Source organism: Melitaea cinxia, chromosome 14 (assembly GCF_905220565.1).
Source record: "Melitaea cinxia chromosome 14, ilMelCinx1.1, whole genome shotgun sequence".
NCBI lineage: Eukaryota > Metazoa > Arthropoda > Insecta > Lepidoptera > Nymphalidae > Melitaea > Melitaea cinxia.
Window position 1 is genome coordinate 14,375,283 of NC_059407.1, and position 13,591 is coordinate 14,388,873.

Consider the following 13,591-nt stretch of genomic DNA (forward strand, 5'->3'; position numbering starts at 1 on the left):
TAGGATTGGCTACATTTTTACAATAGCTGGTATTGCAGACGTCCACAGTCTACGGTAACAGTGACATATTCTATACAATAACAACCAAATTCTTACATAAAGAATCAAATTTGTAAATTTTAAATTACGTAGCCTTTCATACATTAAATATCATACATAACAAAACGAAGACAAATTTCATAAACAAAACTAAGTATTACTTGTATTTCTTGACTTGACACAGTGAAGTCAGACATTCGTAGTCTATGTTATATTTCTCTTATTAGTATTAATGAATAGGTAAGGATGCGGGGGAGCGTGTAGCTATTATATTGTGTACTTCATACAAAATATATTTTATATAATTGGTTGTTAAATATTCAAACATTCGATGTGCTGTGTCGAAGGTTGGAATGAGTTTCGTAAATATATTTTTATTCAAGGGTCCCTTATTAGGGTAACATTCGAGTCTCGGAAATGTTAATAAATGCGTTTTCATTTCTCTACCTCGATTTAATGCAATGTAATATATATTTTTATTTATAACCTTATAATTTTATTATATATAGAAAAAATTATAAGTAATAAGTATTATATATATATATATATATATATATATATATACTTCCTGTTCTTTTAAAGCTGTTTATAACATCAGAACGATATAGTTACATATTTTTGTTGTAATAAATGTACATTATATAGATACGTCGGATGCAAAGATTTAAAACCACAAACCCTCGGAGCATAAAGTGGGGTAACAGCAACAACTACAAACTACGCCAATGGCTAAATCAATAAAAATAATAAAAGTGCAAGAGCGTTATTATCGCATGGAAAAATTTCTTCACGGCTTTTGTTAGAACCATTTTTGCAAAAAAGTGGTTATTGCAATGTTTATTATAATATCCAAAATGTTGTAAAGCTATCGTCGCCCTACACTACTGGCGAATGAAGCGTGCGTGCACGCCGGGAAAACGCACAAATTTACCGAAGTAACATCTCGTAAACATCGTCTTACAAAAATAAACCGTTTCAATTTACTGTTGTTTATATCAAATCATTGTAATGACCATTTCGTATCAACGTACCAAACAAAATTTTACGGTTTTTATTTCAACTGAAGCGATAAACTGTCTTCCCGGTTTCGTTGTATTAGTTATTTTAACACTAGAAGTGCCGATGATTACGACCGCCCTCAAATCGTGGCCGCGACAAATTTGTCCCATTATGTTTATTGCAAAATTTCTTAGTAGAAGTCATAAAAATTTATATCAAAATTTATATTATATACTCTTAATGTTCTTCTTTATTGATTTAAATCAAAATCTTATACTTTACAAAACAAATTATGTATTAACAGCCAGACTTTTTGATTAAATAAAAAAATAATTACAACTTACATTATAAATTTATATTGTTACTAGTTTTTATTATTATTTGAGAAACAAACTAAAGTAATAAAACTAATAAATGGCGAGCCGGTTGTTTTGTTCGGTTATACTGTGAAAACTGCTGAACTAATCGGAATAATGCTTTTACCATAAGATGCAGGGATAACACAGTTTCACTACCACCTTAGAACTATTAAAGACCACCGATGGCGGCATAACCATCCAACTGCTTGCTCTGAAATACACAGGCCGAAGACGGGCAGAAACGTCTTCGGTGCGACAAAGCCAGCGACATTTGAGCAGCGTCTGCACAGCGTGCTTACTATTGGCAACACATATGAGTTCACGCCATTTTGACGGAGACTTATGGAGGCCTATGTCCAGCAGTAGACTACGATACGCTAAAGTGTTTGTTTACTAATTCATTGCATTTTAACTTGACCATGACAAAGGTGTCAATCATGTACACTTATCTTTCACTCTTTTAAAATTACTATGAAAGCAACTGAAATAGCAAACAATTTTTCACGCCTTTCGAAATACATTTTCAACTAGTTGTGTAGGTGTACAACCAGTTCTAAGCTTAAGGCTTTATAAATAATTCATGTCAATTTCTTAGCAAATTGTACGTTTTAAGATAGACCCCCTATTTTCTCTCTCAAGGCTAAAGTTTAAAAAGCGTTTTATTACAATCGTATTGTTTTATCATCAAAAGCCTTATTCTTTAGAGTTAAAAAAAAATAATAGGATAACTCATTGTCTTGTAACTGTGTTTGGGCCAATAATTACTGAACAGTTGCAAAAAAAACTTTTTGAACTTTTTTAGACTATGACATACGTGAAATTATACATAAATTTGGAATAAGCAAGTCTAATGATTCAGCTTGCAACATCCGACTGCTGGGCATAAAAATCTGAACGAGTGAAGTAAGTCAAAATTAAGTCCAAAGGAAGTCGGTTAGAAACATACAAACATAGTGGTGAAACTAATAAAAAACATTTAAAAATACAGGGAAAAATATAGCGCGTTCGTTGATCAAAGGGTATTTCTATAAGTATGTGTAGCTTATCGTTATTTATCATTAAATCAATAATAAAAAATTTGAATATAAAAAATGAGATAATTAAAAATTATGAAAAAAAATTTCGCCGTAATTTTCATACGATTATTGTCCTCAAAATAGGGTTAAGCTTGTGTAGTACATCTTATCGCATCAACTCAATTCAGTGACGAAATTCTAAAAAAGAAAATGGCATTAACGAAATCGCTTCATACAATGTGCGGGTTCGATCGCGATGTTTATCCAGAAAATGTTACCTTCCTTTTCAAACTTTCACCATATTGGAAAAAAGTTGTTCCTTTCATACTCTTTATGAAGTTAACCTGAAAAGGGCGAATTGAAAGAGTATTAAGAAATAAAATCAAATATTTGTTCCGTTACTTTGAATTAATTTAAGAGCGTTTGAACTGAATTGTAACAGCTTTTAACTATTCCATGGCTGGGTTTAAGACGTTACCCCATAGATCATTACAGCAGGAATTTCCTACTCAAAATACGGAGCAGCCCGACTGGGGTAGTACCTCGACCTTACAGAAGATCACAGCAAAATAATACTGTTTTCAAGCAGTATTGTGTTCCTGTTGGTGAGTAAGGTGACCAGAGCTCCTGGGGGGATTGGGGATTGGGTCGGCAACGCGCTTGCGATGCTTCTGGTGTTGCAGGTGTCTATAAGCTACGGTAATCGCTTACCATCAGGTGAGCCGTACGCTTGTTTGTCGACCTAGTGACATAAAAAAAAGATATATAGTAGAAAAAGGGTTGAAGCTTAATCCGCTACTTCATTGAGAGTTTGCGGATAATTAACATATATAAATAAAGATCTATATACTAATATTATGTAGTTGAAGAGATTGTTTTTACGCGCTAATCTCAGACGACTGCTTTGGTATTGAAAAATTATTTTTGTGTTGGATGGTCCATTTCCCGAAGAATACTCTACGATATAATATTTTAGTAGCCTTTTTTCTCAAAATTACGCAGGTAAAACCGCATGATATAGCTAGCCGTGTTTAATTTTCAATGAAATTATAGTAACGTTACAAAAAAATATCTTAAGACAATAAATAATCTGTCATGTACTTAGAATAGTCTATAGATCTAACGTTGAATCGTGGTTTTTGGTTACTACTTAAAATGGTAATTTTTAACAAAATATTAGTATTAAATTATATGGCACGCTTCAGCCTGTAATATCCCACTACTGGGCATAGGTCTCTTTTCCCCATGTCAGAGATCAGAGCTTAATCCACCACGCTGCTCCAATGCGGGTTGGTGGATATATTCTCTACTATGAGTAACGATCGCTATTAGGTGTACATGATAACAACCGGGACCGACGGCTTAACGTGCTCTCCGAGGCACGGCGGGGAGACCCACAAGGACTGCACAAACACCCAGACCGCGGCAAACACCTATATGGCCAATACAAATGTTTGTCATGTGCGGGGATCGAACCCGCAACCGCCAGCGCAACAGGTACAATCCATAGCTTGGCAACCGATGCGCCAACGCGGCGTCTTAAATGATATGTTTAAAGAAAAATTTATTTTTTATTTTATTTTTTTATTTTTTACTTAATTGTTGCATGATGTTTATCACCGAAAAGTATTAACAAAAATTAGATTATTTCAAGGAAGTAACAATTACACCATCAAATCGACAAGCAATTATAAACCTATTAATAACTAGCGTCCTCCAAATCCCTAAATTAAATCAATAAAATAAAATTAAATATACAATGAACCCAGCAACCAAAATAACACTGAGATATAAATAAATCTATTTAAAACGAAATATTTTTCTAATTAAAATGTAAAAAGTTCACATTGTCTGTTTTCTTTTGCATACATTTTAACGGTAGGCGTGAAATTGAATTTAACTCGAAATAAATTCAATTAACATACATTTAAATATCTTAATTTCTTATATTATGTTATAACGAAGCTTAAAACTGTAGTTATAACAAACTAACTGTAGTTTTATTTTGTGTCTCATATAATAAATATATATTTAATTTTATTACCAGTGTGGGACGCCCTCGGGCCCGCTGGACCGTCGATTTACGTAAGATTGCCGGTGGTGGCTGGATGAGGATTGCGGAAAACCGGGATGTCTGACGCGAACTTGGGGAGGTCTATGTTCGGCAGTGGACTACGTTAGTAGTCCAATTAGTTAGTAATTTTATTACATTAGTTTTTTTGTATTATAATTAGTGGAAACGTAACAGATATGATGCTATGCAATTATTAAAAAAAAAAAAAAAAAACAACTTGAAGTATGATTTTTATTAAGATTAAAAATTAAAATACGTATGTAATGAAAAATAAAATCTTTATGAAATAAAAAATGATGTACATGGTCAAAGTTCCTAAAAACAAAAAAAAAATAAACATTTTGCATTGATTCTATGCGTACTAGCATCTGAACTAAGCCTAGCCTATTTCTCAGACACTAGTCTCTTCCTAGAGTACATACGTACTTGTAACTGTGTACAAAAATAGTACCGTCATGAAAATAAATAATAAACAACAGATAAATACACAATAACAAACAGTATATTTACCTATAATCCTCCAGATCGAAGTGTAGCAGCATGGTGGATTAGGCTCCAATCCTTCTACTGCATGGAGAAAGAGGCTTATGCCCCGCAGTGGGATACGGCTGAATTGAATCTAATTATCTATTAAGAACATTTTATCACAAAAAGTATGTAACAAAATCTATCGATATCAAACTTAAATGAGTTTTATAAAACAACTAACAGCCGCCCGTGACTTCGTACGCGTGGTAGTTATTTGCACATAATTAACCGACTTCAAAAAAGGAGGAGGTTTCTCAATTCGACCTTATATATGTGTGTGTATGTGTGTGTGTTCGCGGATAACTTCGTCGTTTATGAACTGATTTTGCTGATTTTTTTTTTTTTTGTTAGAAAGGTGATATCCCAAGGATGGTACCATGATAAGTAAACTAGGATCTGAAGACGGTATCCCAGAGAAATCGAGTGGAATCTTCGAAAATCGTAGTGACGTTTAATTGCTTTTCCATTGTCTGGTATTTCGCTTTTAGGTGTATAGACGATTTTATTGACATATGTAACACATGTATATATATAATAGTAGTTATACATGCATATAGTCTATCACCGCAAAAATTTTGAATGCCCTTCCGGCTTCAGTTTTTCCAAATAATTATAACTTGGGTATCTATAGGCTGCATCTTCACTTACCATCAAGTGAGATCGCAGTCAAGCGCTAGTCTATATATTTAAAAAAAGTCTCAATTGAAACAAAGCAATCGTGCGATATTCCAAGAAGGCAAAGTAAAGACAAGGTTCAAAGACCAAACCTTCGACAATTAATGTCAGTGGTGTAATCGTTTAGGTTCAGTTAATATACCTCATTTGTTTTGTTCAAAATGATTAAATTCTGAACGATCCAATATAACTGTGTATAGTCGGAAGGGACGCCCTAAAGAATTATATTGATTTGTTTCGGTAAGAATGGGTAAGTCATTTATTTGTACGAGTAATTTATAAGTATTACCCAGTGTAACTCACATGCCAGCAGGAGTGCTTATTTATCAAGAATTGACTAGCCCGTAAGCCCGTAGACAGTGTGTACTTGTGTAGTATGTACTTGTAACGGGCAAAAATATTTGACGTTGGGCGGAGAGGAGAGAGACAGAGGAGAAAAGGTTATAGGTGTGGCGTGGAGAGGAGGGAAGAGGTTCATTACTTTTGGACACCAACTTACACAAAAATATTTTCCAAATAAAGTTTCAAGTGCCTTCGCAATTTTAGGCAATAATATTTGATTTTTCAGAAAACACGTGTAGTATAAACCAGATGGACCATAATACGGCCAGATTGTGCCAGTTAAGAGACCTTTAACTCCAATGAAAATTAACATAAGCAGGAGAAAGTAAGTATTAGTGTGTTATTATTATAACTAGATGTCTACACTTCGTATCTTCTTTCTTTTCGGAATAAAGGTTGACTAGGAGAGAATGCCACTAAACATGAAATCCTCCCTTAAATTCGACTATTTTTTTTACCTATACAGCCTATACAGTCCACTGCTGGACATAGACCTCCACAAGTTTAGGCCAAAAATAACGTGAACTCATGTGTTTTGCCCATAGTCACCACGCTGGGCAGGCGGGTTGGTGATCGCAGTACTGGCTTTGTCGCACCGAAAACGCTGCTGCCCGTCTTCGGCCTGTGTATTTCAAAGCCAGCAGTTGGATGGCTATCCCGCCACCCGCCGGCTTCTTAAGTTCCAAGGTGGTAGCGGAACTGTGTTATCCCTTAGTCGCCTCTTACGACACCCACGGGGGTGGGTATATTCTTTAGTACCGTACCCACAGAGTACAGTTTTTTTTAATTGGCGGTCAGTAAAAAAACTAAATAAAAAAGTATATACTGCCATTAAACATTTTCATATGAATCAATCGTTCTGTATCTACAGTTGGAAATAAGAGTCGGAACTGAGTTAAAGAACGAAATCACCCAAAGCACTATATGAGCGTATTAATACCGGTGCATCAATCTCGCTCCACGGCTTGTTATTTTATTATTACTGACGGGAATGTCTCGCTTAAGGCCCATTTCTCGCCTTCGTAATTTAAGTACCGATATAAATGGTAAATAAATAAGTTACAAAGCGTTCTAAAACAATTTATTAGTATTTAGGGATACACGCTCAGCTGGGTAAGTGTCAAGCTATGAGAGACGAGCGGATATACATTTTTTTAAGTAAAAGAAAAATAATTGTGTTTATTCGCAAACGAAAAAAAAAATGACTTCAATTACATCGACAAGTAATACAACGTAGGTAGACGGAAAAATAATCAAGTAAAAACGAATTATTAGATATAACTCGAAAAGTAGTTGTTAGATCTCAAATAAATTTAAGTGAGACCAAATAACATACACCACCTTTCGATTCAATTTTTTTTTTGTCGAAATCGGTCCACCCAGTCTAAAGGTCTGAAGTAACAAATATAAAATAATTGTGTTTGTAGGCAAACGAAGAAAAACCGACTTCAATTATATCGACAAGTAATACAACGTAGGTAGACGAAAAAATAGTCAAGTAAATACGCATTGTCAAAGATTACTCCAAAAGTTGTAATCAGATCTCGATGAAATTTAAATGTAACCACATGATAAACATCAGCTGTCGATTAAATAAAAAATCATTAAAATCGGTACACTCAGTAAAAAGTTATGTGGATTTTCGAGAGTTTCCCTCGATTTCTCTGAGACCCGATCATCAGATACTAGTTTCCTTATCATACAATCGAATTGAGAACCTCCTCCTATTTTGGAAGTCGGTTAAAAAAGCTTTCATTGGCTGTAACCTAAATACAAGCATTAAATTTCTTACCAAAGGAACAAACGATCTGTGAGTAATTGTATATCATAATATATTTATATAAATATAAATATTTTAAAAGCAACATTGAAAAGACAGTTATGTTGGACCAAAGCATGAGAACAATAGAAGTAAATGCCTAATCAGCGGAATAGGAATAACAAATGATTTCTCACGTTGTCTCATGCTTTAGGATCATATGTCTTGGGAAAGTTTTATTAGAATTAAATCGGGGATTAATCCAGAGCATGTAATTCTGTTCGGACGTGTCCGTTGTAATTTTTAATTATTTTTAATTAAATAGTTTTAGTGTAATTATTGTAATATTTTTTAAAAAGCCCTTTCGCGCTCCCGTAAACTTGTCTAGACTTTCCCCGCAGTGTCACGAACGTGTTTGATTATTATTATATTTTTTTTTGTTTGATAATACCCTCACTCAATTCACAAAGATTCACATTAATCGTCTGGAAACGGTGTAATGTTCTAATAGTATTTGTATTAGAATGTGGTTAGAATATTTGATAGTAAAGCAATTACCGCATAACATTGCATGGGTCATTTTTATTTTACAGTAAAAAATTATGCGGTTTCACTCCCATAATTTCCAAACACATAACAATTTATTTATTTATTTTATTTATTTAAAAGGTATACCAGTAATTGTTACACTAAAAACACATTTTTATAAAACTCATTATATAACTTAGAGTTAAGTGTATAAGCTATATATCATATAGATCTCGAGCTAAATATATTTATATATGCTTGTGTGTGTGTGTGTGTATGTATTTTATGTTATTTTGAATTTTAAGCTATTTACTTATAAGTTTATTTTTAAACGTCTCAGTGACTTTTCGTTGAAAAATAACAAAAGTTCATTGAAAATTTCTCATTTATAATGCCGAAGTAATTGCTGTTAAGCTTTCTTAAAAATAAATGAATTTAAATATTCTTATAAGAAGTAAATCTCATAACTTAAGTCACATTCAAACTTCTGCTCAATATATTTTTCAACAAGGCCACTCGTAAGGCATACGATTTTTTAAGCTTGATTGGAATTGATTGCTTTTGGAAAAATATTAGTCACGAACGTAATATCACAAGCAATATTAGTATCGACCTTCAATGTGCCACACATTTCGTCGTTTTCGTATTTCGTTCACAATGAATGATCGTTTAATATGAGTCTTATTTTCATACCTTTTTTAACCGACTTCCAAAAAAGGAGGAGGTTCTCAATTCGACTGTATTTTTTTTTTTTTTTTTTTTTTTTTTTTTTTTTTTTTTTTTTTTTTTTATGTATGTTACATCAGAACTTTTGACCGGGTTGACCGATTTCGACAAATTTTGTTTTAATCGAAAGGTGGTGTGTGCCAATTGGTCCTATTTAAATTTATTTGAGATCTAACAACTACTTTTCGAGTTATATCTAATAATGCGTTTTTACTTGACGCTTTTTTCGTCGACCTACGTTGTATTATACCGCATAACTTTCTACTGGATGTACCGATTTTGATAATTCTTTTTTTGTTGGAAAGGGGATATCCCTAGTTTGGTACCGTGATAAAGAAACCAGGATCTGATGATAGGATCCCAGAGGAATCGGGGAAAACTCTCGAAAATCCGTAATAACTTTTTACTGGGTATACCGATTTTGATAATTTTTAATTTAATCGAAAGTTGATGTTTATCATGTGGTCACATATAAATTTTATTGAGATCTGATAACTACTTTTTGAGTAATCTTTGATAACGCGTAATTGCTTGACTATTTTTTCGTCGATCAACGTTGTATTACTTGTCAATGTAATTGAAGTCGGTTTTTTTTTCGTTTGCGTGCAAACACAATTATTTTCATACTCAACGGGTTAAATACAAATGTTTGTCATGTTTTGAAAGTTTTAAATTTGACTAATGTTTATTAATTAACTTGTGGTTAATTAAAATCTCAGTATATCAATAAATTCCTTCAAAGCAAGTAATTGCTGTGGCTGCGTTTAAGACAGCAATACAATTTTAGTCCTAGTAAGGCATTTCATTAAATAAAATCAATCATAATTCCATTCTTACATACATATTTAGTAGAATAGTAGTAATTCTAGTAAGATCGTAATACTAATAGTAAAATCGATAGTAAGACATTGTTAATACTTGAATTTTTCATATTACTATTACGACACAAAGAGAACGTATGGTTCGTTTCGATAAGCGGGCAATGTAGTCTACAGACGCCTGTAACACCAGAAGCATCGTAACCGAGTTGCCGGCCTTACTGCTATAAACAGCGCATCGCCGGGAGCTCTGGCTATCTTATTCAACTCTCCATGACAATAAAGATTTAGAAAGAAATTAATAGATAAAGCGTATTATTCGGTGCAGGATTACATAGTTGATAAAGATGTGTGGACTTAGTGACGCTGTATTTTATGCAACATGTTGCTAATTTTTTTTTTTTTTTTTTTTTTTATGTATGTTACATCAGAACTTTTGACTGGGTGGAGCGATTTCGACAAATTTTCTTTTAATCGAAAGGTGGTGTGTGCCAATTGGTCCCATTTAAATTTATTTGAGATCTAACTACTACTTTTCGAGCTATATCTAATAATGCGTTTTTACTTGACGCTTTTTTCGTCGACCTGCGTTGTATTATACCACATAACTTTCTACTGGATGTACCGATTTTGATCATTCTTTTTTTGTTAGAAAAGAGATATCCCAAATTTAGTACCATGATAAGGAAACCTGGATCTGATGATGGAATCCCAGAGAAATCGAGGGAAACTCTCGAAAATCCGCAATAACTTTTTACTGGGTGTACCGATTTTGATAATTCTTTTTTTGTTGGAAAGAAGATATCCCTAGTTTAGTACCATGATAAGGAAACCAGGATCTGATGATGGGATCCCAGAGAAATCGAGGGAACTTCTTGAAAATCCGCAATAACTTTTTACTGGGTGTACCGATTTTAATAATTTTTAATTTAATCGAAAGCTGATGTTTGTCATGTGGTCATATATGAATTTCATTGAGATCTGATAACTACTTTTTGAGTAATCTTTGATAACGCACAGTTACTTGAGTATTTTTTCGTCGATCTACGTTGTATTACTCGTCGATGTAATTGAAGTCGGTTTTTTTTTCGTTTGCGAGCAAACACAATTATTTCATACAACTATGTCGGCAAAATAACGTACGGTTCACCTGGTGGTACGCGATTACCGTAGCTTATAGAGGGCTGCAACAACAGAAGCATCGCACACAAACACCATCTTTCGATTAAAAAAAGAATAATCGAAACCGGTCTACCCAATAAAAAATTTGAGCGAACAAACATTAAAAAAAATACAGAAAAAACTTCCTTCTCTTTTGAAATCGGTTAAAAACTATGTTGTAGCAATAACGTCCATCTCCAGAATAAAACGGAACAATGTTCCATGAAACTCTTTCAAATAAACATTAATCAAATAAAACAAAAACATATGCATTTTGTCCCGACATTCCCTCGGGATCGGGAATTACTCAGCCGAAACCGCGTGACGCATCTTGTATATTTATAAAGATCTAGTTCACAATTTATCTACTCCTAATTTACATTTACACAAGTTTCAGTATTATAATTTACAGTGATAACATCATTATCATTTATTTACTCTTTCAGAAGCAGGTCTGGTGGAAATGATTATAAGCAATAAGTCCGCCTTCTCGTACTCCGAAGTTAAGTTATTTGATAACAAATTACAAGATTTCATTGTACTTTGAATGCTTACAATGAAATTTTCATCAGTATTTTGAAACCAAACACCTTGTCTTAACATTTTGTGGATAACGAGATTAAATATAATTTGATATTTTACATTGAATTTTCAAAAACTTTGTTTTAGTGGAACCAAATAACTTATTAAGATTTAGTTATTTAGTTATAATTTTGCTGTTTAATAAATTTCGGTTTAAAAAGAAAAGTTTTTGGTACACGAACAACGTTTAATTTACGTAGTTCGATGTTGGTAAACTTCTTTAGAATATTCAATACATAATCTAAATAAATACAAGTACTTTGTCGCTACTTATAAATAATAAGAAAATTTTATATATAAAACCTCGTAAATAAAATAATAAATTATATATATTTAACTTCTAAATAAATTTAATCTATACTTGTATTATGAAGCTGAAGAATTCGTTTGAACGCGATAATCTGCGGGAATGTTGATTCGAGTTGAAAAATTCTTTTTGTGTTCGTTAGCCCATTTCAACGGGAAGGTTATAGGGTATATAATAACGAGAGTGAAACTGTGCGCTTACATTGCAACAACCGCTATTGTGTAGCGGCAAATAGCCGCTCTAATACCGGTTGCAAGTTAGATTCACGCCCAAGGCGAGATGTGTTTGCACAAATATTAAGTTATCTCATACTCATAAAGTTCGAATTTAATAAGTTTTTATTGTAATGGTGTTTTAGTTTCATCAGAACAATATTACACTTACATATTCTTCAATAGAAATTGAAATGCCTCTATTAAAAAAATGAATCGCCGAATTAACTTGGTAGTTGACATATTTAAGACTTTTGTAGACATTTTTTAACCGACTTCAAAAAAAAGGATATTACTCAAATCGACCGTATATTTTTTTTTAATGTATGTTCGGGGATAACTTCTTCGTTTATGAACCGATTTTTTAAATTCTTTTTTTTGTTGGAAAAGTGATATCCCAAGTGTGGAACCATGATAAGGAAATCAGGATCTGAGGATGGAATACTAGAGAAATCGAAGGTAACCCTCAAAAATCGTAGTGACGAAAAGTGCGTTTGGTAATTTTCTTCGTCTAATTACGTTGTATTACTTGTTGATGTAATTGAAGTCGGTTTTTATCATTTGCGAGCAAACACAATTCTTGTTCGTGGAGTTCTCGAAAGTTGCTCTGTAAATAATATGTCAGAAGTATAGAATTCAATGTTTTTATTATTATTAATGATACGTTGTTTTTCTTTTCTTTTTTTTCTTATTGTTGTTCATGCTAAGCAGATTCCTATTTTTGTGGATTTTATTTGTTAATTTTTTTTTTTGTTCTTTTCTTTTGCTGTGTCTAATTTTTGTAAGTAAGAAATAAATTGTACGTTCTACTACATATGCGAAGTAATTTCGACTGTTCTTTTTAGTGTATTCGTTAATGTCAGGACAAAGTACAATGGAATTTTAAAAATCGATATATTTAAGAAGACAAAAAAAGATGTCAGTATGAATTTCGCCGAATCAGTAAATTAGATTATAAATACTAAGTTCTCACCTCTCAACTATATGTAACATAAATTTTTTAATCAACAAAAAATAGGTAATAAATTATTAAAATAAAAAAAAATCAATTTAAAGTAAAAAAAGGTGTGTGCGATTTCACACATGGCAGAAGTGAAATTTCTGGAAAGGCGTAGGAAGTGCGATTGGTCTATCGACGATGATCATAGTGTCGTTAAAAAGGTCGTAAGCGCCATGCACAACGCGTTCTTACGTGTTTTAAGCAGTAATATACGAGTATTCTATCTCATTCTCCCCTATACATTTGTGTTTTTTTCTTTATCGTTACGTATTTTTTGTTTCACTTCAAAAATATACATTAAGCAGCCAACCACAATGTTTCTTTTATTACCTAACGAGAATCTTTTACAATTTCGTTACGAAAACAATTCGTAAACCCGGTTCAATTTTCAGAATAATTGCAGTTTTACACGAAATTGTTACACTTGGAGGTTTGCCAGAGCTGTAAAGTACCCAAGCATTTTATC